General features: G+C 35.9%; 1 protein-coding gene across 4 annotated transcripts in view; it reads left to right on the forward strand.

Annotated features, from left to right (window-relative positions):
* The window catches only part of LOC105232048 (tyrosine-protein phosphatase corkscrew), a 51,123-nt gene that overhangs the window by 9,264 nt on the left and 22,946 nt on the right, over positions 1-18,913 (forward strand). The window lies entirely within an intron of this gene.

An 18,913-nucleotide genomic window follows, 5' to 3' on the forward strand; every position in this document is an offset into this window, starting at 1 on the left:
GAGTCAACTTCACGCTAAGAAATTCAAATTCAGCACAAGTGTGAATCTCTACTGCAAAAATGTTATTTATAGCATTAAATAAATTTATGATATTACCCACTCTATCACGTTGCGCAATAGCTTGACGTCAGTCGGTATTACATTAAGATCCACAGGTAAAGATAAATAGTTGTTATTGATATACATTCGATCGTTAATCAGTCGATGTAAATCAGTTTTATAAAAACTTGTGAGCTCATCCATTGCTGCTGGCGCTTATTTTCTGAGCGTGCAGCTTTAATTGTAAGCATTGACACTAGAAACTGTTGCTCCAGGAATACATTAGTATATTGCATTTATTGCGAGAAAACTGCGGTTTAAGTATCTTACTGAAGGTTTTAACTAATTGCAATTTGCACGCGTTCAATATGAATCAAGAGGCCACACCTACTGTTACTACTCATCGATCCGAACAGCGTTAGATTGAAAAAAATAGTCGGATAAGATCCGGGTGTATTCCGATAATGTTGAAGGTGATCGTTGCTAAGCGTGAGTCTTTTGAAGATATGGCCAGTGGTATCGTTCTGCCGTCGTATTCGAGAGAATGCTTACTTGTTTATCACAGTGGTGATCGATTGGTTCAAAAAATATCCCCAGTTTTCCACTATTATTTATGTGATTTTTCGAAAATAAATAATTTATGCGTCTATATTAAAAAATCGCATGTAACTTATGAAATTCAAAAACTCCCACACTTCGCCTACTGCTGACTCATCGCCTAGTCATGCGCAGTCCGCGAATGTTTCTTCGCGAATTCACTTGTTTTAATTTAAATAACTTTGCTTTAGTTATCTATTTACTTTTATTTTTCTTGGGAAAAAATTCATTTTAGCCAACGACGCCACGCGCTACATAACTACATACATACAAATTACCCAGTCGAGCGCTCAGTTCACACACTCTGCCGACGCGTTCGGCTCACTTAGTCACCGATTGCGTATCTGTCGTTTGTCAACTGTTCGCGGTATGTTTTGGCAATTGTCAAGCGGAAAGGCGGAAATATTTATGACCCTAACGTCATTAACACATTAGTTGGCCGCTGTCAGCGCGGCGCGTCAATAATACGCGTAATTACATGCTTCGCGGCAACGGGGCGCATGCTCCTGTCGTCATGCGCCGGCCTAAACAGAACGTTTCCACATACGAGTGCATGCATTCGTTGCCCCAAGCCGTGCGTTACGTGCAATTTTGTCACTGTAAAATGGCCGTTGATAATTTACAGGCCACAAAGCGCAAAAAAAAAACGAAAATGTAATTAAATTTTAAATTACAATAACTCATAGCTGCGGGTGATACCCATATCAGCCGAAACCTGCGTTGTGCATATTTAGGCAATGTGTACATAGCTTAGTCGCCACAACAATGAAAAAACTGTTAAGAATTTTAATTGCAACTAAAAAGCCTTTTTGGTACAAACAATTTTTTATTTATTTATTTTTTTTTTTTAGTAACTGTATTTGACAGCCAATGGAAGTAAATCAATTTGCGATTAAATCAAATAGTTAATTCTGTCTAACTAAATATTGCTTGATAGTCGTCTAAGAGTTTATGGTGTCTCATCATCTATCGTCTAGCTTGGGCAATATCAATCAAATTTTCATAATTTAGAAGTGAGAAAACCGAAAGAAGGTGTTATCAAGGCCAACTTGAACGCTTGCAATAAAACTATGTCTGAATTCCAAAAACTAGAAAGGGAAAAACAAACAAATCGACAAAAACGAGAGAGTTTTTTCAGCTTACATGAAATAAGGCAGTATCCTTCGCATTAAGATGTCTCTATATTTATAGTCCGATGGGCCTTTCCTCCTCGCGAGGCCATAGTATACAATATATATATTTGTGGTCCGAATATAACATAAAAGAAAACTCCGCTTGGACCTTTTGGCATATACAAGTTTTTACAATTTTTGCTTAAAGAACAGGAAATGAAGAAATTTAAAAAAAACGTCAAAATGTGCGATTAATGCAGTTCATGGTGATCACCCAGGAGCTCTTCTGTTGAACTAAAAAAAGTGTAATGGATTATTTGAGTCTGGTCATTGATAAGGAGGGGCGTCTGAGTATTATCTATGGTGAGATTATGATGCTATTTCATCAGAATCGAGCTGCTCAAATTAAGTACAGCAAATGTCTCCCGTCTAGGTCAAGTACAGGAACGACTAAGAGCTATGGTTAGCAGACAAATCATAGTTCTCATCCGTTCCAAAAGAGGCCGCGAGAACACTTTGTTTGATGTTTAGAAGAGCTTCTCATTCTTGGAGACTCGGTTTCCTATGGCTGTGTTAATGTTTTTATGCTGAAAAAAATAATTTATATGCCAATGAAAGCTTAAAAGTCTTATAATATTATATACAGCTTTGCTCTCAATTCAATCACTCGTAAAAAGCGTGAAAGCTACAAAGTTTCAAAAAGTTTCTAAAAAAGCTTCAAAATCTTAAAAGCTTCCTTATAGCCCTACCCTCAATACCCTCAATTCATTGCACGTAAGATGCTCGCAAGCTTCAAAATATCCAAAGTTTGCTAAAAAGCTTTACTCTCAATCGCGCGTAAAAATCGTGAAAGCTATATAAGTTTCAAAAGTTTGCTAAAACAGTTTCAAAATCTTAAAATATTACTATAAAGCCCTACCCCCAATTCATTGCACGTAAAACGCCCGAAAGCTTCAAAATCTCAAAGCTTGCTAAAAAGCTTCAAAGCTTAAACGGTTACTAGTAAGCTCTATCTCAATTCCGTAAAAAGTGTGAAAGTTTCAAACTGTCAAAAGCTTATTCATAGCTTCTTTCCTATTTTTCTTATATCAACTCTGTTATTTTTGCGTCCTTTTAACCAATCAACTCTGCTTCATTCCCTTGCTCTTAATATTTTTTATACGCTCAATTAAATGTGAGTACTTTGACCCGCAGTCGCCTCACCGTGTCACCAGCCATTACATGTGCATTGCCGACTTCCCACAACGTGCCCGTAATTAATCAATTTTATGATTTTTTAGTTGACGATTTTTTCCGCCAAATTGATCACGTTGCTCCGCTGACATTTATGAAGGTTGTCGAAATGCGATTTTGCTAAAGTATTGACAATTACACGTGGAATGTCTTCCGTTGTGGAGATTTATGATTTTTAAAATAACTTTTAACAATTTCAATTTGCATTGCTCGGCGACATGTGCTGTTGTGGCTGACACCGTGCATGCCCATTTTCGATTTTTTTCGCCACTGTGCGTAACACTGAACTTTAATTTAATAATTCAATTTAATTTACGGTTTATTAAGTTTATATATTTGTCAGTATTGCTATGCCAGTGTAGTCGCTGCGATTTATTAATGTGCATTGCATTCTAATTAAGTGGATTTGCGTGCGTACAGCGAGTGCTCTGCGCTTGCGCGTCGGCTGTTTATTACCTGTGGCTATAAAAAAAATAAATATATATATAAGATTATGTCTTAAGATATAATTTTTCTGTATAGATATATGTATGTTATCTATATTTTCAATTATATATTTTCTTAATAAAAAACCCAAAATTAAATCAGCCGGCTGTCGGCCAGCTTGCCATTACTTCCAAAGCCAATCACATCGCGGCGCTACAGTCAGCGAAGCACTGGCCAGGCACTGTGCCTGCGTTTCTTTCATAATGCCAACTGGCCACCAGCTTTCCACGAAATCACTTCGCGACTGCTAAGCTACATGACATCGCGGCGCCACAGTCAGCGAAGCACTGGCCAGGCACTGTGCCTGCGTTTCTTTTATAGCGCCAACTGGCAGCCAGCTTCCCGCGAAATCACCATGTGACTGTTAAGCTACATGACATCGCGGCGCCACAGTCAGCAAAGCACTGGCCAGGCACTGTGCCTGCGTTTCTTTTATAGCGCCAACTGGCAGCCAGCTTCCCGCGAAATCACCATGTGACTGTTAAGCTACATGACATCGCGGCGCCACAGTCAGCGAAGCACTGGCCAGGCACTGTGCCTGCGTTTCTTTTATAGCGCCAACTGGCAGCCAGCTTCCCGCGAAATCACCATGTGACTGTTAAGCTACATGACATCGCGGCGCCACAGTCAGCGAAGCACTGGCCAGGCACTGTGCCTGCGTTTCTTTTATAGCGCCAACTGGCAGCCAGCTTCCCGCGAAATCACCATGTGACTGTTAGGCTACATGACATCGCGGCGCCACAGTCAGCGAAGCACTGGCCAGGCACTGTGCCTGCGTTTCTTTTATAGCGCCAACTGGCAGCCAGCTTCCCGCGAAATCACCATGTGACTGTTAAGCTACATGACATCGCGGCGCCACAGTCAGCGAAGCACTGGCCAGGCACTGTGCCTGCGTTTCTTTTATAGCGCCAACTGGCAGCCAGCTTCCCGCGAAATCACCATGTGACTGTTAAGCTACATGACATCGCGGCGCCACAGTCAGCGAAGCACTGGCCAGGCACTGTGCCTGCGTTTCTTTTATAGCGCCAACTGGCAGCCAGCTTACCGCGAAGTCACCATGTGACTGTTAAGCTACATGACATCGCGGCGCCACAGTCAGTGAAGCTCTGGCAAGGCACTATGCCTGCGTTTCTTTTATAGCGCCAACTGGCAGCCAGCTTACCGCGAAGTCACCATGTGACTGTTAAGCTACATGACATCGCGGCGCCACAGTCAGTGAAGCACTGGCCAGGCACTGTGCCTGCGTTTCTTTTATAGCGCCAACTGGCCACCAGCTTCCCGCGAAATCACCATGTGACTGTTAAGCTACATGACATCGCGGCGCCACAGTCAGCGAAGCACTGGCCAGGCACTGTGCCTGCGTTTCTTTTATAGCGCCAACTGGCAGCCAGCTTACCGCGAAATCACCATGTGACTGTTAAGCTACATGACATCGCGGCGCCACAGTCAGCGAAGCACTGGCCAGGCACTGTGCCTGCGTTTCTTTTATAGCGCCAACTGGCAGCCAGCTTACCGCGAAATCACCATGTGACTGTTAAGCTACATGACATCGCGGCATTATCAAGACCACTGGCCAGGCAGAGGCTTGAAAGATTATAAGGACCTTATTCAGCACTTTTTTTATTATTGGTTTATCTATCCAACTTTCCTTTTTCTTAATTTTTTTCATATTTTTAAATTCTAATTTCATTATTTTTTAATTTAAACTTTTTAACTTTTTAATTTTTTTTATATTTTTTTAATATTTTTTTTTTTTTTTAATATTTTATATTTTTAATTCGTGTTTTTTCTAAATTATTTAATTATTTCATCAAATATCATACTATATTTCTATATTAAAAATATGTACTTCACTTTTATTTTTAAATTATTTATTATTTTAAGTTTTTTAATTTATCTTAAATGTTTACATTTTTAAGAATTTTTTACTTTTTCCAAATGTTTTCTAAAATAATGTTTTCCAGTGACCTCTTAAGCCGGGGTAACGATTGCCTGTCGTGTTCTCATGTTCTCTTATGCTTGTAGCACTTCTGCTTTATGATCGCATCACGATTCGCACGAAAATCGCTCAATTTGCTAAATATGTCTACGCCACTTTAAGACCCGAATTGAGCTTATTTGTTTGTCTTTTGCACATATCGTCATGTGGGTTGACTTCTTTTCAATTGGCACACAAATCACCGTGTTGTCAATTTTATTTCCTATTGATTTCGCTGAATTTGAAATGAGTAAAAATGTGATTAGCCTACATACCTACTTACTCATAAATCTACATTGTACATATGTACATACATGAAGCTTTCTTCTACTTTCTATAATCGTGTTTTTTAAACGATTCTTTTTAAATTGTTTGACTTGTTTTTCGAAGAAGTTTTCATGTCTTTTTCGTTTCACAGAATTTTAATTGTTCTAAAATTGGTCCGAAATCAGTACTAATGTTTTGAAAATTTCAATATCACTGAAGTTTAGAAGTCACGCAGAGAAGCTCTAGTTTAAATGCGGATAGTTTCAGATAAGTGTTTGAGGAAAGTAATGATCTAGAGCTTTATCGATCAAGTATTCCAAAAACTTGAAATTTCAGCGATGCCGATGTATCGAAGACTTTCCCAAAGAAAAGTGGCTAAAATTATATTTCCAAGGTCAAAAAAAGTGCTTATGGATTTTGTGGTTATAGCAAATTATTCATTGGTTTCGCCCAAGCAATAATTATCTCGAGAAAATCGACCGCGCATCTCAAAAAATAGTAATATGACCTATTCAGCTGATCTTAATTACTAAAGACCCGCCAACATGTCTTAGGATCGGTTAAATGTATAGTTTTTCATTGCTGACCTCGCCAGCGCTTACAACTCTTTTGGTCTTGGATACTTTTGTGAGATAAGGCATATTTTATCCACATTCGTTTTGCATTGATATTCTAGCCTCAAAGTAGGATAGATACTCTGACATTTTCATATTTACTTCTCTACAGATTTTGCAATATCTGGTATAAAATCGGTTTATTGATATTCTTATTGCTCGCTAAAAGATTCTATGAATTTTTAAATAACGTTTATTTATAATCCAAGTGAGGTAGCCAAATTGTGGGCTGGTGTACAGGTCCGTGACTCTTGGACTTGCAATACGGTAGCTTAGAACGCATTTTTTATATGAAAAACATTTCATAAAAATATCATCAACACTTCAATGAGTTCTGAAAGTTGTTATTAGACCCTTAATTTATAGAGGTAAACCACAAAAGAAGTATAATTTCGGTTCAACATCAATCAAAGTTGCCAATGCTATAAGGTTAGCATTCTCCTTTCAAAAATGTATTATTTTTTTTAATTTTCTAGAACGAATTATCTTTTTTTGTTATTATAAATTGTAGTAAACAATTCTATTAAGATATTTCACATTAGATATGCACGTTCATCAGCATATTGCTATGTATAAATGTACAAAAATAAGCCTAGTTGTCATATCAGTAAATCTTTGCTAGAAACTAGGGTGTGTCAACTGCTTATTAGACTATATTCCGCAGCCTACTTATTTCCATTTTTGCGCCCTTTCAACGCTTCAACGCGCCTTACATAAACGATGTAATGCATATAATTACCTATACTTGAATACAGATACATACATACACATAGATCAATATATACCTTTCGAAATCTTAGAATATCGCTAAGCATCGTAATGAGCGCACTTAGCCTTGTTTGTTATTGAAGCGTGTCGCGCGCTGCCCTTAGCATTTGCCCTACCTTTTTATTGTTGTTATATTATTGCTTTGGAAAATTTAATTTTGCCCATATAATTTTTATTTTATTGTAACTATATGAAATTATTTTTAGTTTTTTTTGTTTTTTTTTTTTATTATAGGTGTATTCTATATAAGTAAATGTAATGCTAACTCATATATAGGGTAGTCGAAAAAGTCTTTTCGTATTTTGTTAATAAATGTGGCTGCAGTCGTATATCTCCTGTGCTACCAATCACATTTCGTCATACTATATGGTGTTGGAAAGGTGAGATTTTAAGCTTCATTTAACCAAAAAATTAAATTCAGAGAAGTTGAAAAAAAGTTAGAGCTATTCAAAAATGAGTGAAAATCGCTATATTTTGAATTTTTTTTATGAAAAAGGGAAGACTGCCACGCAAGCCACCAATGAAATTTGTGAAGTTTACGGAGACGATGCTGTATCAGTTCATATAGCACCAAGGTTCACCCGCTTCTGTTCTGGAAATTTCGAAATTTCGATTTACAATGATGGAATAATGTCTCTAGCGGAAAAATGGCAAAAACTGGTCGACAAAAATATAAAAAAAAATTAGTTGAAGTTTGATTAGAAATACGAAAAGACTTTTTCGACTACCCAATATAAGGTTTTTCGAGCACTTTTTTCCACAAAATCAAGGCGTATGTCATGAATAGCCCATTCAATATCGACTTCTAAAGCTTGCAGAAAATCTGGCTTATTGCTAAAGACCAATGACTTCAAATAACCCCACAAGAAGTAGTCTAATGGTGTTAAATCACAACTTTTTGGAGGCCATTCAATGTCACAATTTTTTAAAATAATCGAATCTTCAAACATGCCTCGCAACAATTTGGTTGTTGTACGTGCTGTGTGGCATGTAGCCTCGTATTGTTGGAACCAGACGTTTCCTAGAACAACTTCTTCCAATTGCGGCCATAAAACATTGGTTATCATCTTTCTATACCGTTCTCCATTGACAGTAATGGTGTCACCAGCTTCATTTCGAAAGAAGTAGGGATCGATGATTCCACCAGACCAAAAACCCACAAAACTGTCAATTTAGGTAAATGCAATGGTTGTTCATGAATAATTTGTGGATTTTCTTCGCAACATAATCCACAGTTTTGTTTATTTACCGCAACCACTTAGATGAAAGTGGGTCTCTGAGGATAAGATGATTAAAAAAAATCGTTATTGTTTGCAAGTTGTTCCGAAGCAAAATCACCCAATTTACTTCGTTTACGGTGGTCCAATGGATGCAGTTCTTGAGTGAGAACAATTTCATACGGATGCAAGTCCAAATCAGTTCTCAAAACCCGCCAGGTTGTGGGTTGGGACAGTCCTAACTCTTGAGAACGTTTTGGAATCGACAAATTACGCTCTTCAGCAACACTTGCCTGAACGGCCACCGAAGTTAGCGTTTTTATTGATTTTTTTTATTTAAAAACTTTCGTTTTTCATTTTGTGCTGCTCGTAAACATATTGCACTACGATTTGATGTGGTTATATTTTTAAATAATATATCGGATTTTACTACAAATTCCACATGAGTGCCGCATAAAGTTTTTATTAGCAAACAAAATTGAGAATTTCATCATGAATTTCATTATTGATATTCGCCGAATTGAGAAAAGTGTTCTAAATTTGAAACATTGAACGATTTCATAAGCAGAATTCTTGCATGTGTATGTGTGTGTGTGTGCATGAAAGTAATAGTAAAAGTGTTTAAAATAAATGCAATTAATTCCATAGCAAATGTAACTAATTGACTAAACGGCTTTGAAACTTCAAATATGTGTATTAGAATGTGTTTGTTGTTGTTCCATTTCTGTTGCATTGGGGTTTTCACACAGCTGTCGCCTGCTGAAAGTGTTTAATATAATTGTAACATATTTCACAACTTTTTTCTATGACTGATTTTATTTACTTCACTCGTTATACTTACACTTGATTATAAATAGAAAAATCCCAAAGCGCGCAAATGAGGAAATATCAACGAAAAAAGTGTCAGACATCTGTCTGGCTGTATCAGTATCTATGTGTGCAGCCAGCCGTGTGTACAAATCGCTTGGGAAGGCAAACTTTCTAATCCATTTGTTGGCATTTGGCGACAAAATGTAACAGAAGAATGTTATGTTGTAAAGGGTGATTTTTTTGAGGTTAGGATTTTCATGCATTAGTATTTGACAGATCACGTGGGATTTCAGACATGGTGTCAAAGAGAAAGATGCTCAGTATGCTTTGACATTTCATCATGAATAGACTTACTAACGAGCAACGCTTGCAAATCATTGAATTTTATTACCAAAATCAGTGTTCGGTTCGAAATGTGTTTATCGACAAATTTTGTTCAGCGATGAGGCTCATTTCTGGTTGAATGGCTACGTAAATAAGCAAAATTGCCGCATTTGGGGTGAAGAGCAACCAGAAGCCGTTCAAGAACTGCCCATGCATCCCGAAAAATGCACTGTTTGGTGTGGTTTGTACGCTGGTGGAATCATTGGACCGTATTTTTTCAAAGATGCTGTTGGACGCAACGTTACGGTGAATGGCGATCGCTATCGTTCGATGCTAACAAACTTTTTGTTGCCAAAAATGGAAGAACTGAACTTGGTTGACATGTGGTTTCAACAAGATGGCGCTACATGCCACACAGCTCGCGATTCTATGGCCATTTTGAGGGAAAACTTCGGACAACAATTCATCTCAAGAAATGGACCCGTAAGTTGGCCACCAAGATCATGCGATTTAACGCCTTTAGACTATTTTTTGTGGGGCTACGTCAAGTCTAAAGTCTACAGAAATAAGCCAGCAACTATTCCAGCTTTGGAAGACAACATTTCCGAAGAAATTCGGGCTATTCCGGCCGAAATGCTCGAAAAAGTTGCCCAAAATTGGACTTTCCGAATGGACCACCTAAGACGCAGCCGCGGTCAACATTTAAATGAAATTATCTTCAAAAAGTAAATGTCATGAACCAATCTAACGTTTCAAATAAAGAACCGATGAGATTTTGCAAATTTTATGCGTTTTTTTTTTTTTAAAAAGTTATCAAGCTCTTAAAAAATCACCCTTTACATATGTACATACAATGTAAATTATGTTATGTATGTATGTACATATGTATATATGTTAGTGTGCGTTCGTAAATAAAACAGGTGTTAGAAACTAACTGTAAACAATAATAAAATTATTATTATAGATTTTTATAGAAAGCTTAACAACATAGTGGGTAATTTTGTGAATCCCGAAAATTCGGTATTGTAAATTCAAAATTCGGGATCCCGTTTTAATTTTCAAAACTATGCTTTTCCGTGATACCATTAAATATTTTAATTACAATAAAAAATTGATTGAAAACATTTTTTATTATATTTCGAAAACTCTTTACTCGGTGATTCGAAAACTGTATTTTATGTTTTTTCAGAACTTTTTAAGTGTTCGGAAATAAATAAAAATTACGGAAATATTGCATTTAACTTTTTTTAAATGTTTATTTTTTAGTAAGAATTGGTAAATCCCGATCCCGGAATTCTAATTTTTTGGGATTCTATTTTTCAATGTCGAATGTTCGAATTAAATGCAAATCTTGTTTAGAATTCGCTGAAAATATTTTTTGATTACGTTTGATGCTACTTATCTCTACTTATAGTATGTATGCAACCCCTATCCTATATTACGTATTTTCGGGACTACAAAATTTCGTAAAATTGATTGAAATGATTTGTGATTATTTTTTATTGCATTTTAAAATCTTTTTGAAAAATATCAATCCCGATGCCGAAGTTCGAATCCCGTTTTTTCGGGATTATAAAATTGTTTGAAATTATTTGTGATTATTTTTTTTATTGCATTTTAAAATCTTTTGAAAAAATATCAATCCCGATCCCGAAATTCGAATCTTGTTTTTCGGGATTATAAAACTGATTGAAATTATTTTCGATTATTTCCTGTAACACATTTTAAAATCTTTTGAAAAAATATTCAATCCCCATCCCGAAATTCTAATACCGGGATTTAATTTACCAATATCTGTGGCTTAAAATGCGTGCTAGCAAAAGTGACCGCGCCATCATTAATCACACCAATGAAAGTATAATTGCACCTGTGCAAAAAAAATTTTTTTCTTCTTCGCGCCGTCATAGATTTCTACGGCTTTGTGATTTATACAATTTTAATCAATCAACACAAGCGCGTAATTTTAATGCCGTCAATTGTGTGCGACTTAAGAATTCGCTATTTAAATTGCTAATATTTATGCATATGTTCATAAGCGTGTGTGTGTGTATGTGTTGCGTTGAGCTGCTGCGGACGCTCTCACATTCTTCATTTGTCACTTGATTTCATTTCACTTGCTGCAAATGAAATATGAAAAGCAATGTGACACTAATATTTTAAGCGCACAACTAAGCTTTATTGATTTCAATTTTATGTTTTTTTATTTTTTACTATTTTTTTAATATATTTTTTTTATTTTTATTTTTTTTTTTCGCCTCACAAATAAGCCGTGTGTGAAGGTTAGGCCTTATTATATTTGTTGTAATTATTCTATATAAATATTATGGCACAATAACAAGCAACAATAAACAGCAATTTGTTCTCTGTTGTTGTAAGCGCGCCCACAGCTGCTGCACTCGTTTTGAAAAGCAACATTGAATAAAAATTTGCATAAAAATAATTTCAATAAAACTTCCATAATAAAAAGTGGACTCTATGGGGCGTTGAATTTGACTAGCAGGCGTTGGGCGGGTGAAAGCGTGTGCGCAGCAATATCAGTTAATATTTCGTTACACCTTTATAGTGGCTGCGGAAGTGCGTATCAGCTGACCGGCCAGCATTTCCTTCGTTTTTGTTGTCGTTTCCTTTGTCAAATTGTTGGCGGATAACTTCAAATGGATTAGCGTAGATAAAAGCAATTAGTTCCTGCTATTTTCAATACAGTTATTGCCATTGAGACTGATTAATATTGTATCAATGCGCTTTAAATAATATTTTTCACTGAATATATCACTTAAGCATAATGCTTGTTTACAGTTATTAGCTGCTAAATTGGATGAGGCGATTTATTTATTAATAAATGTGAAAAGTGGTTGAAATAAAAGTATGTATATAAAATAATATTAACAGAGCTTGCTATACAAAATTATTTCAGAAAAAATTGGGACGTTCTTTGATATAGTCTAAGGTATTTCTTATAGGTTAGATCTATAATCAACTGATAAGTTCGTGCTCGTGCAAAATTTCTTGAAGATAATTTGCCAAACAAAAAAAACTTTCTTGTGACGAAGGCCTGAGTAGCCAGTTCCCTTAGTGTCTTAGTCCGACATCTATTGACAAAATACGAAAAGACTTTTTCGACTACCCAATATTTATTTGCACATACTCCCCAAAACTTCGACACTTACGCCTTTACTTTGTGCATTTTTCGAATATTTCGGCTGCAAAATCAACCGAGCCGAGGATTTGCGCTTTGTCTTTGGACTTAAAAAGATTTCCATGCATTCATTTTCGCTTTCTTTCATAAACAGCATTTGGTTTTAGCACATGTGACTTAAGTAAAAAAAGGCGTAGTTTAATTAAGTTAAATATTCCGGAAAGGCGTGAGCTGAAGAATACCACAAAAAGAAGAAAATAAACAAGACTACATAATAATTAAGACCACAATAAGGCAATAATCATCGTCTGTCTGTGGTAATTTAAGCGCGCTTACTTAGTCACACCCTAATTTCGTTGGCTGATGCTAATTAAATTGTATACTTTCGGCGAAAATTAACAGTTTAAAATGCATCAATTCATAATATCCTTTTATTTTTATTCATTTTAGGCCTGACTTATATAGAAATATCGGTTATTATGAGTTGTTGCGCCTGCCTACGCGGCTTGAACTGCCTTTAAAAATAACACGCTAAGCTTTGAGTGAAATTTTTTCTTTCACTTTTCTTCGAGTTGAATGCCCAAAAACGGCACGGCGCATACGCCTCGAAAGCGCGCAGCTGCGGCGTTGCATTGCGCAAACCATTCGAACAAAAACTGAGTATGCTGGTACACATTTAGATGTTTGCAGATAATTTTTTTTGTTGCCTTTAAATTTAATCGCTATTATAATTCTTTGTTACGCTCCTCTTTGTATGTTTATTTGCTATATAACCCCTTGACAGTGCAATAAAATGCTTAATTAATTGGCGGCAAATTCGCAAAAAACTGTTACACATTTATATTATTGCTTTTATGTATAAAAAAGTTCACACGACTTGGGTTTGGCATTTTTTGGTACTTTTTTTTTGTTTTGCTGAATTTATGTTTTTTAGAGGCGAATTAAGTTGAACGTAAAATAAAATAAAAATACAGCAAACAAAACTACATATGAACGTAGGCGCGAAAAGCTGAATTAAATTACGAATCCCGAAATTTCGGGACTGGAAAAAGAAGAAAGTCGGGATCCCGAATTTTTTTAAACACATTTTTGTTGTTTTATTGATTTGAGGCGTAAAAAAAGAAATTTGTGCATAGTCCCGAAAATTTCGGGACTGGAAAACGACGAAAGTCGGAATACCGAACTTCTTTTAACGCATTTTTATGCAATAAAGTTAAGTTTTAAGTAGTTTAACTTGAATTGATGGGCAAGCTCTCATATGCCTACATAGTTGATTGGGCTGCTATCGCTTAAAAAATTATATTAAATTAACAAATATTACTAATTCAATATTTATACCATCAAACATAGCTTTTAAAAAAATCTTCGAAATAATTTCGGGATCCCGATGCTTTGTGCCACATTTCTACAATATGTACTGTCACAAATGAGTCACCTACAGTTGCAAGAAGTTATGCAGTTGCACCAAAACCTTGCAAAAAGACCGTTAGAAATGGCACGCCTTAAATGGCGGGAAGTCCAAGTTGAGAAATCACGCCACAGCTCGACGTTGTGGCGTAAAAACCGTTGCATTTACAACTGCAGTTCTGGTTTTGTGCGCTCAAAAAGCCCCGACTCAAAAATCGTGACGTTGAGCGTGCAGAGAGTGAGAGAGACGCTTAGTTCATGTACTGAGTGAAAGAGCGGTAAGCCATGAGCTACGAGAGAGCGGTCGCACTCTCTACTTCCGTCTAAAAGCCGCCGCGAGCGCTTTGCAGTGTAACTGCTCTGTTTTCTTGCGTATTTCTTCTTGCTGCGCCCGTTCTTATTTACTTCGTTGGCGTCGTTTCAACAGGTTTTTGTTTGTGGTTTAAATGGACCAAGTTTGTTTGTTGTCTTATGTTTTTTGCTAACTTGAATTCTGCGAAGCTATTCTATATACATATATTGCCTTTGGTATGTTGCTGAACTTGTCATCGCCGGCTTATTTTGTTTACAGCCATTGTTTTTCCACTGACACTTAAATATTTCTAAATAAACACATTAAATGTCAAAAAAGGGCGAATGTAAACAAAACAATAATAATAACTATTTTTTTTTTGTTCATAAATAACACATAATACTTTATGAATAACAAAATGTGTAATAAAAAATTTACATACAGTGGATTTTTTAAGTTTTTCTACTTGTGGAAAGTAATTCATGCGTTGATGTGGATTCAGAAATTGGACGGTATGATCGTTTTAGCCGACACACAAAGTTATCTTACTGATAGATGAGTTCAAGCCGTCTTCTCTGGATAGTTTTTTCTTTTAAAAATAGTTTTTTCCATTAGGCATCCACTGGGAAGATTAATAGTTGTTGAGCTTGTCTAAGCTTTGCAAAGTTTGGCTGTTGAGTCTCTTAGCTTAGCTAAAGCCGACGTTGTTTTTTAACACACTGTAGTCCATTCACAACTGATCGCACATCTTTTTTCTATTTAAATGGGCATCATTTGCCGTGTCCCTCCTGTTTTCTATCACGCATTTTGTACACCCACACATTTGTTTTTATCTTCCTCTTATTCATCCCATCATTTATTCATTCATTCATATAGTCGCTAATGGCTATTCGATTACAAGCCTTGGCTTTATGTGTAGGTATTAAAGACTTCTAAGCCGCTTGATGATTGTGCGGCTGCGTCAGCTTTGACTTCTTAGAATCTACGTTTTGTGTATGAATGAATATAAATTTCTTAATAATATTTACGTACGTTAATTTAGTAATCTGACAAATATTTCGTGGTGGTTATTGCGTTATAATTACAATGAATTGCTCATTTGATTTGGTTGTTTTCAGATAAGTCACACACCTGACTGTTTCTCGCTTCTCGTTATTTGCAGATACAAAAGCCGTAAATGGTAAAGGGGGTCCCTGCATTCAGTTCAAAGGATTCCCTAAACTAGTTCACTGCTTCTTAACTAGTTTCAAACGCCCAAAGCATGTCTCATTTTCTACGAACTGATATTTAATTATTATTTAATTAATGTAAACCGATTCTAGCTACAACGAAATCACCTGCCTTGTACTATACAATTAGCAAAATTAGCTATGCCATAAAATATTGAACAGTTTGCGGTTGTTGTTATTCATTCATTTCGTATACAAATAAATATCGCACCTCATAAAGTGGCTAATTGGCAAGCACTTGTAAATAATTTTGTGCAGAAAGCCAGAATTTGCATAATTATTGACGTACTACTCAGCCGCCGAATACTTTTGTAGTTGTTATCTGACACAGCCAAATTTACTGAAGTGTACTCAAAAACTTCTTTATTTCCACTATATATAATTAGTTTAAAACAATAAACATGTTTTTGAAGAGTAGCAAATAAAGGGTTGTATATTATTTGTGAGCAGTGTAGAGTTTGTAGACTTTTTTAAAATGCACAAAAATGGAAGTATAAATGTTTTTATGCACAATGTGATTGTAGTTTTCTCACTTGCGCACTTTATACGAATTTGTAGAGTTTGTAGACTTTTTAAAATGCGCAAAAATGGAAGTATAACTGTTTTTATACACACTGTGATTGTATTTATGTCATTTTCACACATATTTTGTTTACTGTAGAGTTTGTAGACTTTTTTAAAATGCGCAAAAATGGAAGTATAACTGTTTTTATACACACTGTGTTAGTATTTATATCATTTTCGCACTTCTTTAGTTTATTGTAGAGTTTGGAGACTTTTTAAAAATGTGCTGAAATTCAAGTACCGAATATTTCTAACCGTTTGCCTTTTCGTATTTAGAATTCTCTACACCATAGTATAGTTGTTGGAGAAGCTAGGATATTAATGTAGTTTCTTATACATATTTTGCATACTTTCACTTACTAAAACTTTTATTTTTATTTTTTACTTGCACTTGTCCAGAACTCTTAATGAACTGCTTTGTGTCTCAGTTTTATAGCATACTCTGGTTCAGAATTTTTATCGCCTCCTATCGATCTGCGGAATAAACAATTAAGTCACTTCATAGTAAATCCAAAAATAAAAGCTCGCGTATATATAATGACACGTGAAAAGCAGAAAGATATAAATTGTAAGAAATTGCAGATAAAATAAATTTACATTTGCCTTTCTTTGTACTCGTATATGTACTGCAAGATATATGGGTGGGTACATATTCTCACATTCTCAGTCAATTTATCACATTTTTTGCGCAGATCCATGATTATATTAGAATCAGCCAGTTAAGCGCAGTAGTCCATCTTCCACTTGATATTTGCTTAGTAAATAAAGCGGTTTATTTGTTTAACTTCTATAGAGCCACACAAATGAGTCAATTGTGTCACATACCTTATTTTACATACATATGTATGTATGTATGAACAATACATATTTACGTATGTACGTACATATGTATGTTTGTTTGCACTAATGTAAGAATTGTGTCACATGTCATTGTTGTAATCTTTAAAAAATGTATAAGTATTGCATCATCTTTAAAAATACCAATGCTTTATACCTAAAGTTACAATCGAGATTGAAGTCTGTTTGACTGTGTTTTCGGAAACTAATAATTTTCAGTTAAAATTTGTCTTATTGTTTTTAATTGTGGCCCAAAATTGTGTTTAAGTGGTTGAAAATTAGCTTGCAACATCTTTTTACTATTGGAGAGTTTGGAGACTTTTATGGAGAATTTAGTTTTTCGTTCACATTGTTTCACAAGTCCTGCCTAATGCATAATATTTGACTGAGATGTGTTTTTGCGTAGTGTAGAGTTTGAAATCTTTATTTTAAGCTGCGTTGTTGTTAAAAAAATATGATATAATGCTGTGGAGTGCATAAAATTTCACTTACCAAACATTTTTTTATGTGGAGAGTTTGGAGAGTTTTCGAAAATCACACATTTCAACTTCCTTTTTTATGTGAGGAGTGTATAAAATCGCTTATAAAACATTTTTGTATGTAAAGAGTTTGGAGAGTTTTCGAAATCTGTCATATTAAAACTCTTTTTTTGGTGAGAAGTGCATAAAATCGCTTATAAAACATTTTTTATGTCGAAATGCGTCAAATTCAAGTTCTTTTGTAGGCGATGGTTACAAATAAGAAAGCTGTTTGTTTTAGAGTTGTTTTACAAAGTGTAGAGTTGCTAAAAAATTAATTTAAAGCACAATTTTGTTTTTGCTGGTGTGTATAAAATACTTCGTGCCGCATAAAGCTGAAATTCTAGTGCATATGCAGCTGCCAGTATTCTCAGAATTTTCGTTTCTGGCAATATGTACGCGTGCTAGTTGCTATTTATACTTTCAATTTAAAAGCAGATGCAAAAATGCTGTAGCAAGCATTGCAGCTTGTTGCAACTTGTTGGCGCATTCCTGGAAACTGTCTAGGCTTACCGCTGCAATTCACTTTTGTTGCATAAACTTATTCCCTGGAATTTTTTTGCATTGCACTCATTTTCAGCAACTTGCTTGTTTTTCAAAGAGTCACTCAGTTAAGTCATTATGTGACTTGCTTTTTTATATAAAGGACTGCTTTTGTATTTTCGATTGTATATATGTACGTACATACAAATACATATGTATGTGTGTATAAGCGTTAGTATATGCATATAGAATTATTTGTCAGAAGTTTTTGCGGTTTCATGTGACCGGCTTAATTGCTTACATATCATATTAGAGTGCAGTAAATTTAAATAAATTTCCAGCGAATCAATTTTGGCTGACCGCCTTTAATGACTCTACTCATATAGATATATATAATCTTATTTGCCATTAAAATTGATGAACGCATGCGTGCAACACACTTGCGCACTTGAAACGCGTCATTTGCTGCGACAGCGGTGCAGGCGCGCGCGGTAACTGATCGCACCAAATTGGCGCGTTCGCAGTTTGTAAACAAGCAGGCCACACAACTACTAAATTAAAATAAAAACAACACCACTTATGAGTAATGCGCAAAGAAATTACGCGCTTACTGTGGCTTCAATTAAATCTGAAATCTACGGATCATGCGATCTGTCAACGCGATCACGCACGCCCACCTGGTGAATGCGCTCAGCACATTTCGTGGCGAGAGCGTAGCGCAGCGCGCTCTTCTGCATTTGCAGCTAACCCTTGTGGGTGGGCGCTCAGCGTTCGAGTGAAGGCGCGTTGCTGAGAGCGCAATGCGCGCGCTCACCTGCACTTGTTTACTCAAAAGTTCCAAATCACGTCCATGATATGCTTCATAATTTGTTGACTCACCGCACTCATTTGTTGAGCGCATACCAACTCATGTGTTAGTAGAGCGCTAACACAAACGCCAGCCGGCAAACGAACGCGCATACACCAAGCGCACAGCAAAAAGCGTCTCAAACAAAACAAAGC

Source organism: Bactrocera dorsalis, chromosome 4, assembly GCF_023373825.1.
Source record: "Bactrocera dorsalis isolate Fly_Bdor chromosome 4, ASM2337382v1, whole genome shotgun sequence".
NCBI classification, from domain to species: domain Eukaryota; kingdom Metazoa; phylum Arthropoda; class Insecta; order Diptera; family Tephritidae; genus Bactrocera; species Bactrocera dorsalis.